Source organism: Nelumbo nucifera, chromosome 4 (genome assembly GCF_055504915.1).
Source record: "Nelumbo nucifera cultivar China Antique chromosome 4, China Antique-T2T, whole genome shotgun sequence".
NCBI lineage: Eukaryota > Viridiplantae > Streptophyta > Magnoliopsida > Proteales > Nelumbonaceae > Nelumbo > Nelumbo nucifera.
In genome coordinates, this window is record NC_142652.1 from 53,571,550 (window position 1) to 53,590,762 (window position 19,213).

The following is a 19,213-nucleotide window of genomic DNA, read 5'->3' on the forward strand; positions in this document are numbered from 1 at the left end:
TTGGGGTGCAACACGAGGACTTCCAAGGAGGTCACCCATTCTAGTACTACTCTCGCCCAAGCACCCTTAACTTCGGAGTTCTGATGGGATCCAGTGCATTAGTGCAGGTATGATCGCACCCGTTTAATTCATGCTCGCTTAGATCTTTATGCACTATCTTGCTCCCCTCCATTAATTGTTTTAGATTTGAAAAAACTGTGTATGCAGCCTTCCTCCCTTGGTAACTGTGCACAAGCTCCTACGTGAGCGGATTGTTTGCTTTTCAGATCTGCCGCACCACCGGATAAATGCAATACTATCGCGGGGCCCAAAATGCACGACGAATGCCGAAAGCCCGGTTCCTGCATCGTTGCCATTCAGTAATGACGATCGTGCCGCAAATGGTCCGAGTATCCGGCGCGTTGTTTGCGTTAGTCTCGCCGAAACGACAAATGGAATTTGCAAATACGATATCGAAATAAAATATTAATAAAATTGGGGTGCAACACGAGGACTTCCCAGGAGGTCACCCTTTCTAGTACTACTCTCGCCCAAGCACACTTAACTTCGGAGTTCTGATGGGATCCGGTGCATTAGTGCAGGTATGATCGCACCCGTTTAATTCATGCTCGCTTAGATCTTTATGCACTATCTTGCTCCCCTCCATTAATTGTTTTAGATTTGAAAAAACTGTGTATGCAGCCTTCCTCCCTTGGTAACCGTGCACAAGCTCCTACGTGAGCGGATTGTTTGCTTTTCAGATCTGCCGCACCACCGGATAAATGCAATACTATCGCGTGGCCCACAATGCACGACGAATGCCGAAAGCCCGGTTCCTGCATCGTTGCCATTCAGTAATGACGATCGTGCCGCAAATGGTCCGAGTATCCGACGCATTGTTTCCAGTTGTCTCCCAGAAACAACAAATGGAATTTGCAAATACAAATCAAAATAAAATATTAATAAAATTGGGGTGCAACACGAGGACTTCCCAGGAGGTCACCCATGCTAGTACTACTCTCGCCCAAGCACGCTTAACTTCGAAGTTCTGATGGGATCCGGTGCATTAGTGCTGGTATGATCGCACCCGTTTAATTCATGCTCGCTTAGATCTTTATGCACTATCTTGCTCCCCTCCATTAATTGTTTTAGACTTGAAAAAACTGTGTATGCAGCCTTCCTCCCTTGGTAACCGTGCACAAGCTCCTACGTGAGCAGAGTGTTTGCTTTTCAGATCTGTCGCACCCCCGGATAGATGCAATACTATCGCAGGGCCCACAATGCATGACGAATGCCAAAAGCCCGGTTCTTGCATCGTTGCCATTCAGTAATGACGATCGTGCCGCAAATGGTCCGAATATCCGACGCGTTGTTTCCAGTTGTATCGCCGAAACAACAAATGGAATTTGCAAATACAAATCAAAATAAAATATTAATAAAATTGGGGTGCAACACGAGGACTTCCCAGGAGATCACCCATTCTAGTACTACTCTCGCCCAAGTACGCTTAACTTCGAAGTTCTGATGGGATCCGGTGCATTAGTGCTGGTATGATCGCACCCGTTTAATTCATGTTCGCTTAGATCTTTATGCACTATCTTGCTCCCCTCCATTAATTGTTTTAGATTTGAAAAAACTATGTATGCAGCCTTCCTCCCTTGGTAACCGTTCACAAGCTCCTACGTGAGCGGATTGTTTGCTTTTCAGATCTGCCGCACCACCGGATAAATGCAATACTATCGCGGGACCCACAATGCACGACGAATGCCGAAAGCCCGGTTCCTGCATCGTTGCCATTCAGTAAGGACGATCGTGCCGCAAATGGTCCGAGTATCCGACGCATTGTTTCCAGTTGTCTCCCAGAAACAACAAATGGAATTTGCAAATACAAATCAAAATAAAATATTAATAAAATTGGGGTGCAACACGAGGACTTCCGAGGAGGTCACCCATCCTAGTACTACTCTCGCCCAAGCACTCTTAACTTCGGAGTTCTGATGGGATCCGGTGCATTAGTGCTGGTATGATCGCACCCGTTTAATTCATGCTCGCTTAGATCTTTATGCACTATCTTGCTACCCTCCATTAATTGTTTTAGACTTGAAGAAACTGTGTATGCAGCCTTCCTCCCTTGGTTACCGTGCACAAGCTCCTACGTGAGCAGAGTGTTTGCTTTTCAGATCTGCCGCACCCCCGGATAGATGCAATACTATCGCGGGGCCCACAATGCACGACGAATGCCAAAAGCCCGGTTCTTGCATCGTTGCCATTCCGTAATGACGATCGTGCCGCAAATGGTCCGAGTATCCGACGCGTTGTTTCCAGTTGTATCGCCGAAACAACAAATGGAATTTGCAAATACAAATCAAAATAAAATATTAATAAAATTGGGGTGCAACACGAGGACTTCCAAGGAGGTCACCCATTCTAGTACTACTCTCGCCCAAGCACACTTAACTTCGGAGTTCTGATGGGATCCGGTGCATTAGTGCAGGTATGATCGCACCCGTTTAATTCATGCTCGCTTAGATCTTTATGCACTATCTTGCTCCCCTCCATTAATTGTTTTAGATTTGAAAAAACTGTGTATGCAGCCTTCCTCCCTTGGTAACCGTGCACAAGCTCCTACGTGAGCGGATTGTTTGCTTTTCAGATCTGCCGCACCACCGGATAAATGCAATACTATCGCGGGGCCCACAATGCACGACGAATGCCGAAAGCCCGGTTCCTGCATCGTTGCCATTCAGTAATGACGATCGTGCCGCAAATGGTCCGAGTATCCGACGCATTGTTTCCAGTTGTCTCCCAGAAACAACAAATGGAATTTGCAAATACAAATCAAAATAAAATATTAATAAAATTGGGGTGCAACACGAGGACTTCCCAGGAGGTCACCCATGCTAGTACTACTCTCGCCCAAGCACGCTTAACTTCGAAGTTCTGATGGGATCCGGTGCATTAGTGCTGGTATGATCGCACCCGTTTAATTCATGCTCGCTTAGATCTTTATGCACTATCTTGCTCCCCTCCATTAATTGTTTTAGACTTGAAAAAACTGTGTATGCAGCCTTCCTCCCTTGGTAACCGTGCACAAGCTCCTACGTGAGCAGAGTGTTTGCTTTTCAGATCTGTCGCACCCCCGGATAGATGCAATACTATCGCAGGGCCCACAATGCATGACGAATGCCAAAAGCCCGGTTCTTGCATCGTTGCCATTCAGTAATGACGATCGTGCCGCAAATGGTCCGAATATCCGACGCGTTGTTTCCAGTTGTATCGCCGAAACAACAAATGGAATTTGCAAATACAAATCAAAATAAAATATTAATAAAATTGGGGTGCAACACGAGGACTTCCCAGGAGATCACCCATTCTAGTACTACTCTCGCCCAAGTACGCTTAACTTCGAAGTTCTGATGGGATCCGGTGCATTAGTGCTGGTATGATCGCACCCGTTTAATTCATGTTCGCTTAGATCTTTATGCACTATCTTGCTCCCCTCCATTAATTGTTTTAGATTTGAAAAAACTATGTATGCAGCCTTCCTCCCTTGGTAACCGTTCACAAGCTCCTACGTGAGCGGATTGTTTGCTTTTCAGATCTGCCGCACCACCGGATAAATGCAATACTATCGCGGGACCCACAATGCACGACGAATGCCGAAAGCCCGGTTCCTGCATCGTTGCCATTCAGTAAGGACGATCGTGCCGCAAATGGTCCGAGTATCCGACGCATTGTTTCCAGTTGTCTCCCAGAAACAACAAATGGAATTTGCAAATACAAATCAAAATAAAATATTAATAAAATTGGGGTGCAACACGAGGACTTCCGAGGAGGTCACCCATCCTAGTACTACTCTCGCCCAAGCACTCTTAACTTCGGAGTTCTGATGGGATCCGGTGCATTAGTGCTGGTATGATCGCACCCGTTTAATTCATGCTCGCTTAGATCTTTATGCACTATCTTGCTACCCACCATTAATTGTTTTAGACTTGAAGAAACTGTGTATGCAGCCTTCCTCCCTTGGTTACCGTGCACAAGCTCCTACGTGAGCAGAGTGTTTGCTTTTCAGATCTGCCGCACCCCCGGATAGATGCAATACTATCGCGGGGCCCACAATGCACGACGAATGCCAAAAGCCCGGTTCTTGCATCGTTGCCATTCCGTAATGACGATCGTGCCGCAAATGGTCCGAGTATCCGACGCGTTGTTTCCAGTTGTATCGCCGAAACAACAAATGGAATTTGCAAATACAAATCAAAATAAAATATTAATAAAATTGGGGTGCAACACGAGGACTTCCAAGGAGGTCACCCATTCTAGTACTACTCTCGCCCAAGCACACTTAACTTCGGAGTTCTGATGGGATCCGGTGCATTAGTGCAGGTATGATCGCACCCGTTTAATTCATGCTCGCTTAGATCTTTATGCACTATCTTGCTCCCCTCCATTAATTGTTTTAGATTTGAAAAAACTGTGTATGCAGCCTTCCTCCCTTGGTAACCGTGCACAAGCTCCTACGTGAGCGGATTGTTTGCTTTTCAGATCTGCCGCACCACCGGATAAATGCAATACTATCGCGTGGCCCACAATGCACGACGAATGCCGAAAGCCCGGTTCCTGCATCGTTGCCATTCAGTAATGACGATCGTGCCGCAAATGGTCCGAGTATCCGACGCATTGTTTCCAGTTGTCTCCCAGAAACAACAAATGGAATTTGCAAATACAAATCAAAATAAAATATTAATAAAATTGGGGTGCAACACGAGGACTTCCCAGGAGGTCACCCATGCTAGTACTACTCTCGCCCAAGCACGCTTAACTTCGAAGTTCTGATGGGATCCGGTGCATTAGTGCTGGTATGATCGCACCCGTTTAATTCATGCTCGCTTAGATCTTTATGCACTATCTTGCTCCCCTCCATTAATTGTTTTAGACTTGAAAAAACTGTGTATGCAGCCTTCCTCCCTTGGTAACCGTGCACAAGCTCCTACGTGAGCAGAGTGTTTGCTTTTCAGATCTGTCGCACCCCCGGATAGATGCAATACTATCGCAGGGCCCACAATGCATGACGAATGCCAAAAGCCCGGTTCTTGCATCGTTGCCATTCAGTAATGACGATCGTGCCGCAAATGGTCCGAATATCCGACGCGTTGTTTCCAGTTGTATCGCCGAAACAACAAATGGAATTTGCAAATACAAATCAAAATAAAATATTAATAAAATTGGGGTGCAACACGAGGACTTCCCAGGAGATCACCCATTCTAGTACTACTCTCGCCCAAGTACGCTTAACTTCGAAGTTCTGATGGGATCCGGTGCATTAGTGCTGGTATGATCGCACCCGTTTAATTCATGTTCGCTTAGATCTTTATGCACTATCTTGCTCCCCTCCATTAATTGTTTTAGATTTGAAAAAACTATGTATGCAGCCTTCCTCCCTTGGTAACCGTTCACAAGCTCCTACGTGAGCGGATTGTTTGCTTTTCAGATCTGCCGCACCACCGGATAAATGCAATACTATCGCGGGACCCACAATGCACGACGAATGCCGAAAGCCCGGTTCCTGCATCGTTGCCATTCAGTAAGGACGATCGTGCCGCAAATGGTCCGAGTATCCGACGCATTGTTTCCAGTTGTCTCCCAGAAACAACAAATGGAATTTGCAAATACAAATCAAAATAAAATATTAATAAAATTGGGGTGCAACACGAGGACTTCCGAGGAGGTCACCCATCCTAGTACTACTCTCGCCCAAGCACTCTTAACTTCGGAGTTCTGATGGGATCCGGTGCATTAGTGCTGGTATGATCGCACCCGTTTAATTCATGCTCGCTTAGATCTTTATGCACTATCTTGCTACCCTCCATTAATTGTTTTAGACTTGAAGAAACTGTGTATGCAGCCTTCCTCCCTTGGTTACCGTGCACAAGCTCCTACGTGAGCAGAGTGTTTGCTTTTCAGATCTGCCGCACCCCCGGATAGATGCAATACTATCGCGGGGCCCACAATGCACGACGAATGCCAAAAGCCCGGTTCTTGCATCGTTGCCATTCCGTAATGACGATCGTGCCGCAAATGGTCCGAGTATCCGACGCGTTGTTTCCAGTTGTATCGCCGAAACAACAAATGGAATTTGCAAATACAAATCAAAATAAAATATTAATAAAATTGGGGTGCAACACGAGGACTTCCAAGGAGGTCACCCATTCTAGTACTACTCTCGCCCAAGCACACTTAACTTCGGAGTTCTGATGGGATCCGGTGCATTAGTGCAGGTATGATCGCACCCGTTTAATTCATGCTCGCTTAGATCTTTATGTACTATCTTGCTCCCCTCCATTAATTGTTTTAGATTTGAAAAAACTGTGTATGCAGCCTTCCTCCCTTGGTAACCGTGCACAAGCTCCTACGTGAGCGGATTGTTTGCTTTTCAGATCTGCCGCACCACCGGATAAATGCAATACTATCGCGGGGCCCACAATGCACGACGAATGCCGAAAGCCCGGTTCCTGCATCGTTGCCATTCAGTAATGACGATCGTGCCGCAAATGGTCCGAGTATCCGACGCATTGTTTCCAGTTGTCTCCCAGAAACAACAAATGGAATTTGCAAATACAAATCAAAATAAAATATTAATAAAATTGGGGTGCAACACGAGGACTTCCCAGGAGGTCACCCATGCTAGTACTACTCTCGCCCAAGCACGCTTAACTTCGAAGTTCTGATGGGATCCGGTGCATTAGTGCTGGTATGATCGCACCCGTTTAATTCATGCTCGCTTAGATCTTTATGCACTATCTTGCTCCCCTCCATTAATTGTTTTAGACTTGAAAAAACTGTGTATGCAGCCTTCCTCCCTTGGTAACCGTGCACAAGCTCCTACGTGAGCAGAGTGTTTGCTTTTCAGATCTGTCGCACCCCCGGATAGATGCAATACTATCGCAGGGCCCACAATGCATGACGAATGCCAAAAGCCCGGTTCTTGCATCGTTGCCATTCAGTAATGACGATCGTGCCGCAAATGTTCCGAATATCCGACGCGTTGTTTCCAGTTGTATCGCCGAAACAACAAATGGAATTTGCAAATACAAATCAAAATAAAATATTAATAAAATTGGGGTGCAACACGAGGACTTCCCAGGAGATCACCCATTCTAGTACTACTCTCGCCCAAGTACGCTTAACTTCGAAGTTCTGATGGGATCCGGTGCATTAGTGCTGGTATGATCGCACCCGTTTAATTCATGTTCGCTTAGATCTTTATGCACTATCTTGCTCCCCTCCATTAATTGTTTTAGATTTGAAAAAACTATGTATGCAGCCTTCCTCCCTTGGTAACCGTTCACAAGCTCCTACGTGAGCGGATTGTTTGCTTTTCAGATCTGCCGCACCACCGGATAAATGCAATACTATCGCGGGACCCACAATGCACGACGAATGCCGAAAGCCCGGTTCCTGCATCGTTGCCATTCAGTAAGGACGATCGTGCCGCAAATGGTCCGAGTATCCGACGCATTGTTTCCAGTTGTCTCCCAGAAACAACAAATGGAATTTGCAAATACAAATCAAAATAAAATATTAATAAAATTGGGGTGCAACACGAGGACTTCCGAGGAGGTCACCCATCCTAGTACTACTCTCGCCCAAGCACTCTTAACTTCGGAGTTCTGATGGGATCCGGTGCATTAGTGCTGGTATGATCGCACCCGTTTAATTCATGCTCGCTTAGATCTTTATGCACTATCTTGCTACCCACCATTAATTGTTTTAGACTTGAAGAAACTGTGTATGCAGCCTTCCTCCCTTGGTTACCGTGCACAAGCTCCTACGTGAGCAGAGTGTTTGCTTTTCAGATCTGCCGCACCCCCGGATAGATGCAATACTATCGCGGGGCCCACAATGCACGACGAATGCCAAAAGCCCGGTTCTTGCATCGTTGCCATTCCGTAATGACGATCGTGCCGCAAATGGTCCGAGTATCCGACGCGTTGTTTCCAGTTGTATCGCCGAAACAACAAATGGAATTTGCAAATACAAATCAAAATAAAATATTAATAAAATTGGGGTGCAACACGAGGACTTCCCAGGAGGTCACCCATCCTAATACTACTCTCGCCCAAGCACGCTTAACTTCAGAGTTCTGATGGGATCCAGTGCATTAGTGCAGGTATGATCGCACACGTTTAATTCATGCTCGCTTAGATCTTTATGCACAATCTTGCTCCCCTCCAATAATTGTTTTAGAGTTGAAAAAACTGTGTATGCAGCCTTCCTCCCTTGGTAACCGTGCACAAGCTCCTACGTGAGCAGAGTGTTTGCTTTTCAGATCTGCCGCACCCCCGGATAGATGCAATACTATCGCGGGGCCCACAATGCACGACGAATGCCAAAAGCCCGGTTCTTGCATCGTTGCCATTCCATAATGACGATCGTACCGCAAATGGTCCGAGTATCCGACGCGTTGTTTCCAGTTGTATCGCCGAAACAACAAATGGAATTTGCAAATACAAATCAAAATAAAATATTAATAAAATTGGGGTGCAACACGAGGACTTCCAAGGAGGTCACCCATTCTAGTACTACTCTCGCCCAAGTACCCTTAACTTCGGAGTTCTGATGGGATCCAGTGCATTAGTGCAGGTATGATCGCACCCGTTTAATTCATGCTCGCTTAGATCTTTATGCACTATCTTGCTCCCCTCCATTAATTGTTTTAGATTTGAAAAAACTGTGTATGCAGCCTTCCTCCCTTGGTAACTGTGCACAAGCTCCTACGTGAGCGGATTGTTTGCTTTTCAGATCTGCCGCACCACCGGATAAATGCAATACTATCGCGGGGCCCAAAATGCACGACGAATGCCGAAAGCCCGGTTCCTGCATCGTTGCCATTCAGTAATGACGATCGTGCCGCAAATGGTCCGAGTATCCGGCGCGTTGTTTGCGTTAGTCTCGCCGAAACGACAAATGGAATTTGCAAATACGATATCGAAATAAAATATTAATAAAATTGGGGTGCAACACGAGGACTTCCCAGGAGGTCACCCTTTCTAGTACTACTCTCGCCCAAGCACACTTAACTTCGGAGTTCTGATGGGATCCGGTGCATTAGTGCTGGTATGATCGCACCCGTTTAATTCATGCTCGCTTAGATCTTTATGCACTATCTTGCTCCCCTCCATTAATTGTTTTAGATTTGAAAAAACTGTGTATGCAGCCTTCCTCCCTTGGTAACCGTGCACAAGCTCCTACGTGAGCGGATTGTTTGCTTTTCAGATCTGCCGCACCACCGGATAAATGCAATACTATCGCGGGGCCCACAATGCACGACGAATGCCGAAACCCCGGTTCCTGCATCGTTGCCATTCAGTAATGACGATCGTGCCGCAAATGGTCCGAGTATCCGACGCATTGTTTCCAGTTGTCTCCCAGAAACAACAAATGGAATTTGCAAATACAAATCAAAATAAAATATTAATAAAATTGGGGTGCAACACGAGGACTTCCCAGGAGGTCACCCATCCTAGTACTACTCTCGCCCAAGCACGCTTAACTTCGGAGTTCTAATGGCATCCGGTGCATTAGTGCTGATATGATCGCACCCGTTTAATTCATGCTCTCTTAGATCTTTATGCACTATCTTGCTCCCCTCCATTAACTGTTTTAGACTTGAAAAAACTGTGTATGCAGCCTTCCTCCCTTGGTAACCGTGCACAAGCTCCTACGTGAGCAGAGTGTTTGCTTTTCATATCTGCCGCACCCCCGGATAGATGCAATACTATCACGGGGCCCACAATGCACGACGAATGCCAAAAGCCCGGTTCTTGCATCGTTGCCATTCCGTAATGACGATCGTGCCGCAAATGGTCCGAGTATCCGACGCGTTGTTTCCAGTTGTATCGCCGAAACAACAAATGGAATTTGCAAATACAAATAAAAAAAAAATATTAATAAAATTGGGGTGCAACACGAGGACTTCCAAGGAGGTCACCCATTCTTGTACTACTCTCGCCCAAGCACACTTAACTTCGGAGTTCTGATGGGATCCGGTGCATTAGTGCAGGTATGATCGCACCCGTTTAATTCATGCTCGCTTAGATCTTTATGCACTATCTTGCTCCCCTCCATTAATTGTTTTAGATTTGAAAAAACTGTGTATGCAGCCTTCCTCCCTTGGAAACCGTGCACAAGCTCCTACGTGAGCGGATTGTTTGCTTTTCAGATCTGCCGCACCACCGGATAAATGCAATACTATCGCGGGGCCCACAATGCACGACGAATGCCGAAAGCCCGGTTCCTGCATCGTTGCCATTCAGTAATGACGTCGTGCCGAAAATGGTCCGAGTATCCGAGACATTGTTTCCAGTTGTCTCCCAGAAACAACAAATGGAATTTGCAAAAACAAATCAAAATAAAATATTAATAAAACTGGGGTGCAACACGAGGACTTCTCAGGAGGTCACCCATCCTACTACTACTCTCGCCCAAGCACGCTTAACTTAGGAGTTTTGATGGGATCCGGTGCATTAGTGCTGGTATGATCGCACCCGTTTAATTCATGCTCGTTTAGATCTTTATGCACTATCTTGCTCCCCTCCATTAACTGTTTTAGACTTGAAAAAACTGTGTATGCAGCCTTCCTCCCTTGGTAACCGTGCACAAGCTCCTACGTGAGCAGAGTGTTTGCTTTTCAGATCTGCCGCACCCCCGGATAGATGCAATACTATCGCGGGGCCCACAATGCACGACGAATGCCAAAAGCCCGGTTCTTGCATCGTTGCCATTCCGTAATGACGATCGTGCCGCAAATGGTCCGAGTATCCGACGCGTTGTTTCCAGTTGTATCGCCGAAACAACAAATGGAATTTGCAAATACAAATCAAAATAAAATATTAATAAAATTGGGGTGCAACACGAGGACTTCCCAGGAGGTCACCCATCCTAATACTACTCTCGCCCAAGCACGCTTAACTTCAGAGTTCTGATGGGATCCAGTGCAGTAGTGCAGGTATGATCGCACACGTTTAATTCATGCTCGCTTAGATCTTTATGCACAATCTTGCTCCCCTCCATTAATTGTTTTAGAGTTGAAAAAACTGTGTATGCAGCCTTCCTCCCTTGGTAACCGTGCACAAGCTCCTACGTGAGCAGAGTGTTTGTTTTTCAGATCTGCCGCACCCCCGGATAGATGCAATACTATCGCGGGGCCCACAATGCACGACGAATGCCAAAAGCCCGGTTCTTGCATCGTTGCCATTCCATAATGACGATCGTACCGCAAATGGTCCGAGTATCCGACGCGTTGTTTCCAGTTGTATCGCCGAAACAACAAATGGAATTTGCAAATACAAATCAAAATAAAATATTAATAAAATTGGGGTGCAACACGAGGACTTCCGAGGAGGTCACCCATCCTAGTACTACTCTCGCCCAAGCACTCTTAACTTCGGAGTTCTGATGGGATCCGGTGCATTAGTGCTGGTATGATCGCACCCGTTTAATTCATGCTCGCTTAGATCTTTATGCACTATCTTGCTACCCTCCATTAATTGTTTTAGACTTGAAGAAACTGTGTATGCAGCCTTCCTCCCTTGGTTACCGTGCACAAGCTCCTACGTGAGCAGAGTGTTTGCTTTTCAGATCTGCCGCACCCCCGGATAGATGCAATACTATCGCGGGGCCCACAATGCACGACGAATGCCAAAAGCCCGGTTCTTGCATCGTTGCCATTCCGTAATGACGATCGTGCCGCAAATGGTCCGAGTATCCGACGCGTTGTTTCCAGTTGTATCGCCGAAACAACAAATGGAATTTGCAAATACAAATCAAAATAAAATATTAATAAAATTGGGGTGCAACACGAGGACTTCCCAGGAGGTCACCCATCCTAATACTACTCTCGCCCAAGCACGCTTAACTTCAGAGTTCTGATGGGATCCAGTGCATTAGTGCAGGTATGATCGCACACGTTTAATTCATGCTCGCTTAGATCTTTATGCACAATCTTGCTCCCCTCCATTAATTGTTTTAGAGTTGAAAAAACTGTGTATGCAGCCTTCCTCCCTTGGTAACCGTGCACAAGCTCCTACGTGAGCAGAGTGTTTGTTTTTCAGATCTGCCGCACCCCCGGATAGATGCAATACTATCGCGGGGCCCACAATGCACGACGAATGCCAAAAGCCCGGTTCTTGCATCGTTGCCATTCCATAATGACGATCGTACCGCAAATGGTCCGAGTATCCGACGCGTTGTTTCCAGTTGTATCGCCGAAACAACAAATGGAATTTGCAAATACAAATCAAAATAAAATATTAATAAAATTGGGGTGCAACACGAGGACTTCCAAGGAGGTCACCCATTCTAGTACTACTCTCGCCCAAGCACCCTTAACTTCGGAGTTCTGATGGGATCCAGTGCATTAGTGCAGGTATGATCGCACCCGTTTAATTCTTGCTCGGTTAGATCTTTATGCACTATCTTGCTCCCCTCCATTAATTGTTTTAGATTTGAAAAAACTGTGTATGCAGCCTTCCTCCCTTGGTAACTGTGCACAAGCTCCTACGTGAGCGGATTGTTTGCTTTTCAGATCTGCCGCACCACCGGATAAATGCAATACTATCGCGGGGCCCAAAATGCACGACGAATGCCGAAAGCCCGGTTCCTGCATCGTTGCCATTCAGTAATGACGATCGTGCCGCAAATGGTCCGAGTATCCGGCGCGTTGTTTGCGTTAGTCTCGCCGAAACGACAAATGGAATTTGCAAATACGATATCGAAATAAAATATTAATAAAATTGGGGTGCAACACGAGGACTTCCCAGGAGGTCACCCTTTCTAGTACTACTCTCGCCCAAGCACACTTAACTTCGGAGTTCTGATGGGATCCGGTGCATTAGTGCTGGTATGATCGCACCCGTTTAATTCATGCTCCCTTAGATCTTTATGCACTATCTTGCTCCCCTCCATTAATTGTTTTAGATTTGAAAAAACTGTGTATGCAGCCTTCCTCCCTTGGTAACCGTGCACAAGCTCCTACGTGAGCGGATTGTTTGCTTTTCAGATCTGCCGCACCACCGGATAAATGCAATACTATCGCGGGGCCCACAATGCACGACGAATGCCGAAACCCCGGTTCCTGCATCGTTGCCATTCAGTAATGACGATCGTGCCGCAAATGGTCCGAGTATCCGGCGCGTTGTTTGCGTTTGTCTCGCCGAAACGACAAATGGAATTTGCAAATACGAGATCGAAATAAAATATTAATAAAATTGGGGTGCAACACGAGGACTTCCCAGGAGGTCACCCTTTCTAGTACTACTCTCGCCCAGGCACACTTAACTTCGGAGTTCTGATGGGATCCGGTGCATTAGTGCTGGTATGATCGCACCCGTTTAATTCATGCTCGCTTAGATCTTTATGCACTATCTTGCTCCCCTCCATTAATTGATTTAGATTTGAAAAAACTATGTATGCAGCCTTCCTCCCTTGGTAACCGTGCACAAGCTCCTACGTGAGCGGATTGTTTGCTTTTCAGATCTGCCGCACCACCGGATAAATGCAATACTATCGCGGGGCCCACAATGCACGACGAATGCCGAAAGCCCGGTTCCTGCATCGTTGCCATTCAGTAATGACGATCGTGCCGCAAATGGTTCGAGTATCTGGCGCGTTGTTTGCGTTTGTCTCGCCGAAACGACAAATGGAATTTGCAAATACGATATCGAAATAAAATATTAAAAAAATTGGGGTGCAACACGAGGACTTCCCAGGAGGTCACCCATTCTAATACTACTCTCGCCCAAGCACACTTAACTTCGGAGTTCTGATGGGATCCGGTGCATTAGTGCTGGTATGATCGCACCCGTTTAATTCATGCTCGCTTAGATCTTTATGCACTATCTTGCCCCCCTCCATTAATTGTTTTAGATTTGAAAAAACTGTGTATCAGCCTTCCTCCCTTGGTAACCGTGCACAAGCTCCTACGTGAGCGGATTGTTTGCTTTTCAGATCTGCCGCACCACCGGATAAATGCAATACTATCGCGGGGCCCACAATGCACGACGAATGCCGAAAGCCCGGTTCCTGCATCGTTGCCATTCAGTAATGACGATCGTGCCGCAAATGGTCCGAGTATCCGACGCATTGTTTCCAGTTGTCTCCCAGAAACAACAAATGGAATTTGCAAATACAAATCAAAATAAAATATTAATAAAATTGGGGTGCAACACGAGGACTTCCCAGGAGGTCACCCATGCTAGTACTACTCTCGCCCAAGCACGCTTAACTTCGAAGTTCTGATGGGATCCGGTGCATTAGTGCTGGTATGATCGCACCCGTTTAATTCATGCTCGCTTAGATCTTTATGCACTATCTTGCTCCCCTCCATTAATTGTTTTAGACTTGAAAAAACTGTGTATGCAGCCTTCCTCCCTTGGTAACCGTGCACAAGCTCCTACGTGAGCAGAGTGTTTGCTTTTCAGATCTGTCGCACCCCCGGATAGATGCAATACTATCGCAGGGCCCACAATGCATGACGAATGCCAAAAGCCCGGTTCTTGCATCGTTGCCATTCAGTAATGACGATCGTGCCGCAAATGGTCCGAATATCCGACGCGTTGTTTCCAGTTGTATCGCCGAAACAACAAATGGAATTTGCAAATACAAATCAAAATAAAATATTAATAAAATTGGGGTGCAACACGAGGACTTCCCAGGAGGTCACCCATTCTAGTACTACTCTCGCCCAAGTACGCTTAACTTCGAAGTTCTGATGGGATCCGGTGCATTAGTGCTGGTATGATCGCACCCGTTTAATTCATGTTCGCTTAAATCTTTATGCACTATCTTGCTCCCCTCCATTAATTGTTTTAGATTTGAAAAAACTATGTATGCAGCCTTCCTCCCTTGGTAACCGTGCACAAGCTCCTACGTGAGCGGATTGTTTGCTTTTCAGATCTGCCGCACCACCGGATAAATGCAATACTATCGCGGGACCCACAATGCACGACGAGTGCCGAAAGCCCGGTTCCTGCATCGTTGCCATTCAGTAAGGACGATCGTGCCGCAAATGGTCCGAGTATCCGACGCATTGTTTCCAGTTGTCTCCCAGAAACAACAAATGGAATTTGTAAATACAAATCAAAATAAAATATTAATAAAATTGGGGTGCAACACGAGGACTTCCGAGGAGGTCACCCATCCTAGTACTACTCTCGCCCAAGCACTCTTAACTTCGGAGTTCTGATGGGATCCGGTGCATTAGTGCTGGTATGATCGCACCCGTTTAATTCATGCTCGCTTAGATCTTTATGCACTATCTTGCTACCCTCCATTAATTGTTTTAGACTTGAAGAAACTGTGTATGCAGCCTTCCTCCCTTGGTTACCGTGCACAAGCTCCTACGTGAGCAGAGTGTTTGCTTTTCAGATCTGCCGCACCCCCGGATAGATGCAATACTATCGCGGGGCCCACAATGCACGACGAATGCCAAAAGCCCGGTTCTTGCATCGTTGCCATTCCATAATGACGATCGTACCGCAAATGGTCCGAGTATCCGACGCGTTGTTTCCAGTTGTATCGCCGAAACAACAAATGGAATTTGCAAATACAAATCAAAATAAAATATTAATAAAATTGGGGTGCAACACGAGGACTTCCAAGGAGGTCACCCATTCTAGTACTACTCTCGCCCAAGCACCCTTAACTTCGGAGTTCTGATGGGATCCAGTGCATTAGTGCAGGTATGATCGCACCCGTTTAATTCATGCTCGCTTAGATCTTTATGCACTATCTTGCTCCCCTCCATTAATTGTTTTAGATTTGAAAAAACTGTGTATGCAGCCTTCCTCCCTTGGTAACTGTGCACAAGCTCCTACGTGAGCGGATTGTTTGCTTTTCAGATCTGCCGCACCACCGGATAAATGCAATACTATCGCGGGGCCCAAAATGCACGACGAATGCCGAAAGCCCGGTTCCTGCATCGTTGCCATTCAGTAATGACGATCGTGCCGCAAATGGTCCGAGTATCCGGCGCGTTGTTTGCGTTAGTCTCGCCGAAACGACAAATGGAATTTGCAAATACGATATCGAAATAAAATATTAATAAAATTGGGGTGCAACACGAGGACTTCCCAGGAGGTCACCCTTTCTAGTACTACTCTCGCCCAAGCACACTTAACTTCGGAGTTCTGATGGGATCCGGTGCATTAGTGCTGGTATGATCGCACCCGTTTAATTCATGCTCGCTTAGATCTTTATGCACTATCTTGCTCCCCTCCATTAATTGTTTTAGATTTGAAAAAACTGTGTATGCAGCCTTCCTCCCTTGGTAACCGTGCACAAGCTCCTACGTGAGCGGATTGTTTGCTTTTCAGATCTGCCGCACCACCGGATAAATGCAATACTATCGCGTGGCCCACAATGCACGACGAATGCCGAAACCCCGGTTCCTGCATCGTTGCCATTCAGTAATGACGATCGTGCCGCAAATGGTCCGAGTATCCGACGCATTGTTTCCAGTTGTCTCCCAGAAACAACAAATGGAATTTGCAAATACAAATCAAAATAAAATATTAATAAAATTGGGGTGCAACACGAGGACTTCCCAGGAGGTCACCCATCCTAGTACTACTCTCGCCCAAGCACGCTTAACTTCGGAGTTCTAATGGCATCCGGTGCATTAGTGCTGATATGATCGCACCCGTTTAATTCATGCTCTCTTAGATCTTTATGCACTATCTTGCTCCCCTCCATTAACTGTTTTAGACTTGAAAAAACTGTGTATGCAGCCTTCCTCCCTTGGTAACCGTGCACAAGCTCCTACGTGAGCAGAGTGCTTGCTTTTCATATCTGCCGCACCCCCGGATAGATGCAATACTATCACGGGGCCCACAATGCACGACGAATGCCAAAAGCCCGGTTCTTGCATCGTTGCCATTCCGTAATGACGATCGTGCCGCAAATGGTCCGAGTATCCGACGCGTTGTTTCCAGTTGTATCGCCGAAACAACAAATGGAATTTGCAAATACAAATAAAAAAAAAATATTAATAAAATTGGGGTGCAACACGAGGACTTCCAAGGAGGTCACCCATTCTTGTACTACTCTCGCCCAAGCACACTTAACTTCGGAGTTCTGATGGGATCCGGTGCATTAGTGCAGGTATGATCGCACCCGTTTAATTCATGCTCGCTTAGATCTTTATGCACTATCTTGCTCCCCTCCATTAATTGTTTTAGATTTGAAAAAACTGTGTATGCAGCCTTCCTCCCTTGGAAACCGTGCACAAGCTCCTACGTGAGCGGATTGTTTGCTTTTCAGATCTGCCGCACCACCGGATAAATGCAATACTATCGCGGGGCCCACAATGCACGACGAATGCCGAAAGCCCGGTTCCTGCATCGTTGCCATTCAGTAATGACGTCGTGCCGAAAATGGTCCGAGTATCCGAGACATTGTTTCCAGTTGTCTCCCAGAAACAACAAATGGAATTTGCAAAAACAAATCAAAATAAAATATTAATAAAATTGGGGTGCAACACGAGGACTTCTCAGGAGGTCACCCATCCTACTACTACTCTCGCCCAAGCACGCTTAACTTAGGAGTTTTGATGGGATCCGGTGCATTAGTGCTGGTATGATCGCACCCGTTTAATTCATGCTCTCTTAGATCTTTATGCACTATCTTGCTCCCCTCCATTAACTGTTTTAGACTTGAAAAAACTGTGTATGCAGCCTTCCTCCCTTGGTAACCGTGCACAAGCTCCTACGTCAGCAGAGTGTTTGCTTTTCATATCTGCCGCACCCCCGGATAGATGCAATACTTTCGCGGGGCCCACAATGCACGACGAATGCCAAAAGCCCGGTTCTTGCATCGTTGCCATTCCGTAATGACGATCGTGCCGCAAATGGTCCGAGTATCAGACGCGTTGTTTGCGTTTGTCTCGCCGAAACGACAAATGGAATTTGCAAATACGATATCGAAATAAAATATTAAAAAAATTGGGGTGCAACACGAGGACTTCCCAGGAGGTCACCCATTCTAATACTACTCTCGCCCAAGCACACTTAACTTCGGAGTTCTGATGGGATCCGGTGCATTAGTGCTGGTATGATCGCACCCGTTTAATTCATGCTCGCTTAGATCTTTATGCACTATCTTGCCCCCCTCCATTAATTGATTTAGATTTGAAAAAACTGTGTATCAGCCTTCCTCCCTTGGTAACCGTGCACAAGCTCCTACGTGAGCAGAGTGTTTGCTTTTCAGATCTGCCGCACCCCCGGATAGATGCAATACTATCGCGGGGCCCACAATGCACGACGAATGCCAAAAGCCCGGTTCTTGCATCGTTGTCATTCCGTAATGACGATCGTGCCGCAAATGGTCCGAGTATCCGACGCGTTGTTTCCAGTTGTATCGCCGAAACAACAAATGGAATTTGCAAATACAAATCAAAATAAAATATTAATAAAGTTGGGGTGCAACACGAGGACTTCCAAGGAGGTCACCCATTCTAGTACTACTCTCGCCCAAGCACACTTAACTTCGGAGTTCTGATGGGATCCGGTGCATTAGTGCAGGTATGATCGCACCCGTTTAATTCATGCTCGCTTAGATCTTTATGCACTATCTTGCTCCCCTCCATTAATTGTTTTAGATTTGAAAAAACTGTGTATGCAGCCTTCCTCCCTTGGTAACCGTGCACAAGCTCCTACGTGAGCGGATTGTTTGCTTTTCAGATCTGCCGCACCACCGGATAAATGCAATACTATCGCGGGGCCCACAATGCACGACGAATGCCGAAAGCCCGGTTCCTGCATCGTTGCCATTCAGTAATGACGATCGTGCCGCAAATGGTCCGAGTATCCGGCGCGTTGTTTGCGTTTGTCTCGCCGAAACGACAAATGGAATTTGCAAATACGAGATCGAAATAAAATATTAATAAAATTGGGGTGCAACACGAGGACTTCCCAGGAGGTCACCCTTTCTAGTACTACTCTCGCCCAGGCACACTTAACTTCGGAGTTCTGATGGGATCCGGTGCATTAGTGCTGGTATGATCGCACCCGTTTAATTCATGCTCGCTTAGATCTTTATGCACTATCTTGCTCCCCTCCATTAATTGATTTAGATTTGAAAAAACTATGTATGCAGCCTTCCTCCCTTGGTAACCGTGCTCAAGCTCCTACGTGAGCGGATTGTTTGCTTTTCAGATCTGCCGCACCACCGGATAAAT

At 46.4% G+C, this 19,213-nt stretch overlaps 41 non-coding genes across 41 annotated transcripts; all 41 read right to left on the reverse strand.

The window, feature by feature from the left end:
• Positions 1-2: 2 nt before the first annotated feature.
• LOC148799561 (5S ribosomal RNA) lies at positions 3-121 on the reverse strand. The gene has a single exon (XR_016075795.1). It is a non-coding gene; the product is annotated as a 5S ribosomal RNA (ribosomal RNA).
• Positions 122-476: 355 nt separating this feature from the next.
• On the reverse strand, positions 477-595 carry LOC148799562 (5S ribosomal RNA). The gene has a single exon (XR_016073638.1). It is a non-coding gene; the product is annotated as a 5S ribosomal RNA (ribosomal RNA).
• Positions 596-949: 354 nt separating this feature from the next.
• On the reverse strand, positions 950-1,068 carry LOC148799563 (5S ribosomal RNA). Its single transcript, XR_016073298.1, has one exon. It is a non-coding gene; the product is annotated as a 5S ribosomal RNA (ribosomal RNA).
• A 354-nt stretch (positions 1,069-1,422) lies between these two features.
• On the reverse strand, positions 1,423-1,541 carry LOC148799564 (5S ribosomal RNA). Its single transcript, XR_016069632.1, has one exon. It is a non-coding gene; the product is annotated as a 5S ribosomal RNA (ribosomal RNA).
• Positions 1,542-1,895: 354 nt separating this feature from the next.
• Positions 1,896-2,014, reverse strand: LOC148799565 (5S ribosomal RNA). The gene has a single exon (XR_016071975.1). It is a non-coding gene; the product is annotated as a 5S ribosomal RNA (ribosomal RNA).
• A 354-nt stretch (positions 2,015-2,368) lies between these two features.
• On the reverse strand, positions 2,369-2,487 carry LOC148799566 (5S ribosomal RNA). Its single transcript, XR_016074758.1, has one exon. It is a non-coding gene; the product is annotated as a 5S ribosomal RNA (ribosomal RNA).
• A 354-nt stretch (positions 2,488-2,841) lies between these two features.
• LOC148799567 (5S ribosomal RNA) lies at positions 2,842-2,960 on the reverse strand. The gene has a single exon (XR_016073299.1). It is a non-coding gene; the product is annotated as a 5S ribosomal RNA (ribosomal RNA).
• A 354-nt stretch (positions 2,961-3,314) lies between these two features.
• On the reverse strand, positions 3,315-3,433 carry LOC148799568 (5S ribosomal RNA). The gene has a single exon (XR_016069633.1). It is a non-coding gene; the product is annotated as a 5S ribosomal RNA (ribosomal RNA).
• A 354-nt stretch (positions 3,434-3,787) lies between these two features.
• Positions 3,788-3,906, reverse strand: LOC148799569 (5S ribosomal RNA). Its single transcript, XR_016071976.1, has one exon. It is a non-coding gene; the product is annotated as a 5S ribosomal RNA (ribosomal RNA).
• Positions 3,907-4,260: 354 nt separating this feature from the next.
• On the reverse strand, positions 4,261-4,379 carry LOC148799570 (5S ribosomal RNA). Its single transcript, XR_016074759.1, has one exon. It is a non-coding gene; the product is annotated as a 5S ribosomal RNA (ribosomal RNA).
• A 354-nt stretch (positions 4,380-4,733) lies between these two features.
• On the reverse strand, positions 4,734-4,852 carry LOC148799571 (5S ribosomal RNA). The gene has a single exon (XR_016073300.1). It is a non-coding gene; the product is annotated as a 5S ribosomal RNA (ribosomal RNA).
• A 354-nt stretch (positions 4,853-5,206) lies between these two features.
• On the reverse strand, positions 5,207-5,325 carry LOC148799572 (5S ribosomal RNA). The gene has a single exon (XR_016069635.1). It is a non-coding gene; the product is annotated as a 5S ribosomal RNA (ribosomal RNA).
• A 354-nt stretch (positions 5,326-5,679) lies between these two features.
• LOC148799573 (5S ribosomal RNA) lies at positions 5,680-5,798 on the reverse strand. Its single transcript, XR_016071977.1, has one exon. It is a non-coding gene; the product is annotated as a 5S ribosomal RNA (ribosomal RNA).
• A 354-nt stretch (positions 5,799-6,152) lies between these two features.
• Positions 6,153-6,271, reverse strand: LOC148799574 (5S ribosomal RNA). The gene has a single exon (XR_016074760.1). It is a non-coding gene; the product is annotated as a 5S ribosomal RNA (ribosomal RNA).
• A 354-nt stretch (positions 6,272-6,625) lies between these two features.
• Positions 6,626-6,744, reverse strand: LOC148799575 (5S ribosomal RNA). The gene has a single exon (XR_016073301.1). It is a non-coding gene; the product is annotated as a 5S ribosomal RNA (ribosomal RNA).
• Positions 6,745-7,098: 354 nt separating this feature from the next.
• LOC148799576 (5S ribosomal RNA) lies at positions 7,099-7,217 on the reverse strand. Its single transcript, XR_016069636.1, has one exon. It is a non-coding gene; the product is annotated as a 5S ribosomal RNA (ribosomal RNA).
• Positions 7,218-7,571: 354 nt separating this feature from the next.
• On the reverse strand, positions 7,572-7,690 carry LOC148799577 (5S ribosomal RNA). The gene has a single exon (XR_016071978.1). It is a non-coding gene; the product is annotated as a 5S ribosomal RNA (ribosomal RNA).
• A 354-nt stretch (positions 7,691-8,044) lies between these two features.
• Positions 8,045-8,163, reverse strand: LOC148799578 (5S ribosomal RNA). The gene has a single exon (XR_016069909.1). It is a non-coding gene; the product is annotated as a 5S ribosomal RNA (ribosomal RNA).
• A 354-nt stretch (positions 8,164-8,517) lies between these two features.
• Positions 8,518-8,636, reverse strand: LOC148799579 (5S ribosomal RNA). The gene has a single exon (XR_016070408.1). It is a non-coding gene; the product is annotated as a 5S ribosomal RNA (ribosomal RNA).
• A 355-nt stretch (positions 8,637-8,991) lies between these two features.
• LOC148799580 (5S ribosomal RNA) lies at positions 8,992-9,110 on the reverse strand. Its single transcript, XR_016073085.1, has one exon. It is a non-coding gene; the product is annotated as a 5S ribosomal RNA (ribosomal RNA).
• A 354-nt stretch (positions 9,111-9,464) lies between these two features.
• Positions 9,465-9,583, reverse strand: LOC148799581 (5S ribosomal RNA). Its single transcript, XR_016069255.1, has one exon. It is a non-coding gene; the product is annotated as a 5S ribosomal RNA (ribosomal RNA).
• A 354-nt stretch (positions 9,584-9,937) lies between these two features.
• Positions 9,938-10,056, reverse strand: LOC148799582 (5S ribosomal RNA). Its single transcript, XR_016069467.1, has one exon. It is a non-coding gene; the product is annotated as a 5S ribosomal RNA (ribosomal RNA).
• A 353-nt stretch (positions 10,057-10,409) lies between these two features.
• LOC148799583 (5S ribosomal RNA) lies at positions 10,410-10,528 on the reverse strand. Its single transcript, XR_016070586.1, has one exon. It is a non-coding gene; the product is annotated as a 5S ribosomal RNA (ribosomal RNA).
• A 354-nt stretch (positions 10,529-10,882) lies between these two features.
• LOC148799584 (5S ribosomal RNA) lies at positions 10,883-11,001 on the reverse strand. Its single transcript, XR_016070562.1, has one exon. It is a non-coding gene; the product is annotated as a 5S ribosomal RNA (ribosomal RNA).
• A 354-nt stretch (positions 11,002-11,355) lies between these two features.
• Positions 11,356-11,474, reverse strand: LOC148799585 (5S ribosomal RNA). The gene has a single exon (XR_016071979.1). It is a non-coding gene; the product is annotated as a 5S ribosomal RNA (ribosomal RNA).
• A 354-nt stretch (positions 11,475-11,828) lies between these two features.
• LOC148799586 (5S ribosomal RNA) lies at positions 11,829-11,947 on the reverse strand. The gene has a single exon (XR_016069910.1). It is a non-coding gene; the product is annotated as a 5S ribosomal RNA (ribosomal RNA).
• Positions 11,948-12,301: 354 nt separating this feature from the next.
• Positions 12,302-12,420, reverse strand: LOC148799587 (5S ribosomal RNA). The gene has a single exon (XR_016075796.1). It is a non-coding gene; the product is annotated as a 5S ribosomal RNA (ribosomal RNA).
• A 355-nt stretch (positions 12,421-12,775) lies between these two features.
• Positions 12,776-12,894, reverse strand: LOC148799588 (5S ribosomal RNA). Its single transcript, XR_016073086.1, has one exon. It is a non-coding gene; the product is annotated as a 5S ribosomal RNA (ribosomal RNA).
• Positions 12,895-13,249: 355 nt separating this feature from the next.
• LOC148799589 (5S ribosomal RNA) lies at positions 13,250-13,368 on the reverse strand. The gene has a single exon (XR_016073345.1). It is a non-coding gene; the product is annotated as a 5S ribosomal RNA (ribosomal RNA).
• A 355-nt stretch (positions 13,369-13,723) lies between these two features.
• Positions 13,724-13,842, reverse strand: LOC148799590 (5S ribosomal RNA). The gene has a single exon (XR_016073118.1). It is a non-coding gene; the product is annotated as a 5S ribosomal RNA (ribosomal RNA).
• A 353-nt stretch (positions 13,843-14,195) lies between these two features.
• Positions 14,196-14,314, reverse strand: LOC148799591 (5S ribosomal RNA). Its single transcript, XR_016073303.1, has one exon. It is a non-coding gene; the product is annotated as a 5S ribosomal RNA (ribosomal RNA).
• A 354-nt stretch (positions 14,315-14,668) lies between these two features.
• Positions 14,669-14,787, reverse strand: LOC148799592 (5S ribosomal RNA). Its single transcript, XR_016075151.1, has one exon. It is a non-coding gene; the product is annotated as a 5S ribosomal RNA (ribosomal RNA).
• Positions 14,788-15,141: 354 nt separating this feature from the next.
• Positions 15,142-15,260, reverse strand: LOC148799593 (5S ribosomal RNA). The gene has a single exon (XR_016071981.1). It is a non-coding gene; the product is annotated as a 5S ribosomal RNA (ribosomal RNA).
• A 354-nt stretch (positions 15,261-15,614) lies between these two features.
• LOC148799594 (5S ribosomal RNA) lies at positions 15,615-15,733 on the reverse strand. Its single transcript, XR_016075797.1, has one exon. It is a non-coding gene; the product is annotated as a 5S ribosomal RNA (ribosomal RNA).
• A 355-nt stretch (positions 15,734-16,088) lies between these two features.
• LOC148799595 (5S ribosomal RNA) lies at positions 16,089-16,207 on the reverse strand. Its single transcript, XR_016073088.1, has one exon. It is a non-coding gene; the product is annotated as a 5S ribosomal RNA (ribosomal RNA).
• A 354-nt stretch (positions 16,208-16,561) lies between these two features.
• On the reverse strand, positions 16,562-16,680 carry LOC148799596 (5S ribosomal RNA). Its single transcript, XR_016069256.1, has one exon. It is a non-coding gene; the product is annotated as a 5S ribosomal RNA (ribosomal RNA).
• Positions 16,681-17,034: 354 nt separating this feature from the next.
• Positions 17,035-17,153, reverse strand: LOC148799597 (5S ribosomal RNA). The gene has a single exon (XR_016069468.1). It is a non-coding gene; the product is annotated as a 5S ribosomal RNA (ribosomal RNA).
• Positions 17,154-17,506: 353 nt separating this feature from the next.
• On the reverse strand, positions 17,507-17,625 carry LOC148799598 (5S ribosomal RNA). The gene has a single exon (XR_016070587.1). It is a non-coding gene; the product is annotated as a 5S ribosomal RNA (ribosomal RNA).
• Positions 17,626-17,980: 355 nt separating this feature from the next.
• LOC148799599 (5S ribosomal RNA) lies at positions 17,981-18,099 on the reverse strand. The gene has a single exon (XR_016073119.1). It is a non-coding gene; the product is annotated as a 5S ribosomal RNA (ribosomal RNA).
• A 353-nt stretch (positions 18,100-18,452) lies between these two features.
• On the reverse strand, positions 18,453-18,571 carry LOC148799600 (5S ribosomal RNA). The gene has a single exon (XR_016074761.1). It is a non-coding gene; the product is annotated as a 5S ribosomal RNA (ribosomal RNA).
• Positions 18,572-18,926: 355 nt separating this feature from the next.
• Positions 18,927-19,045, reverse strand: LOC148799601 (5S ribosomal RNA). Its single transcript, XR_016073346.1, has one exon. It is a non-coding gene; the product is annotated as a 5S ribosomal RNA (ribosomal RNA).
• Between the last annotated feature and the right edge of the window lie 168 nt (positions 19,046-19,213).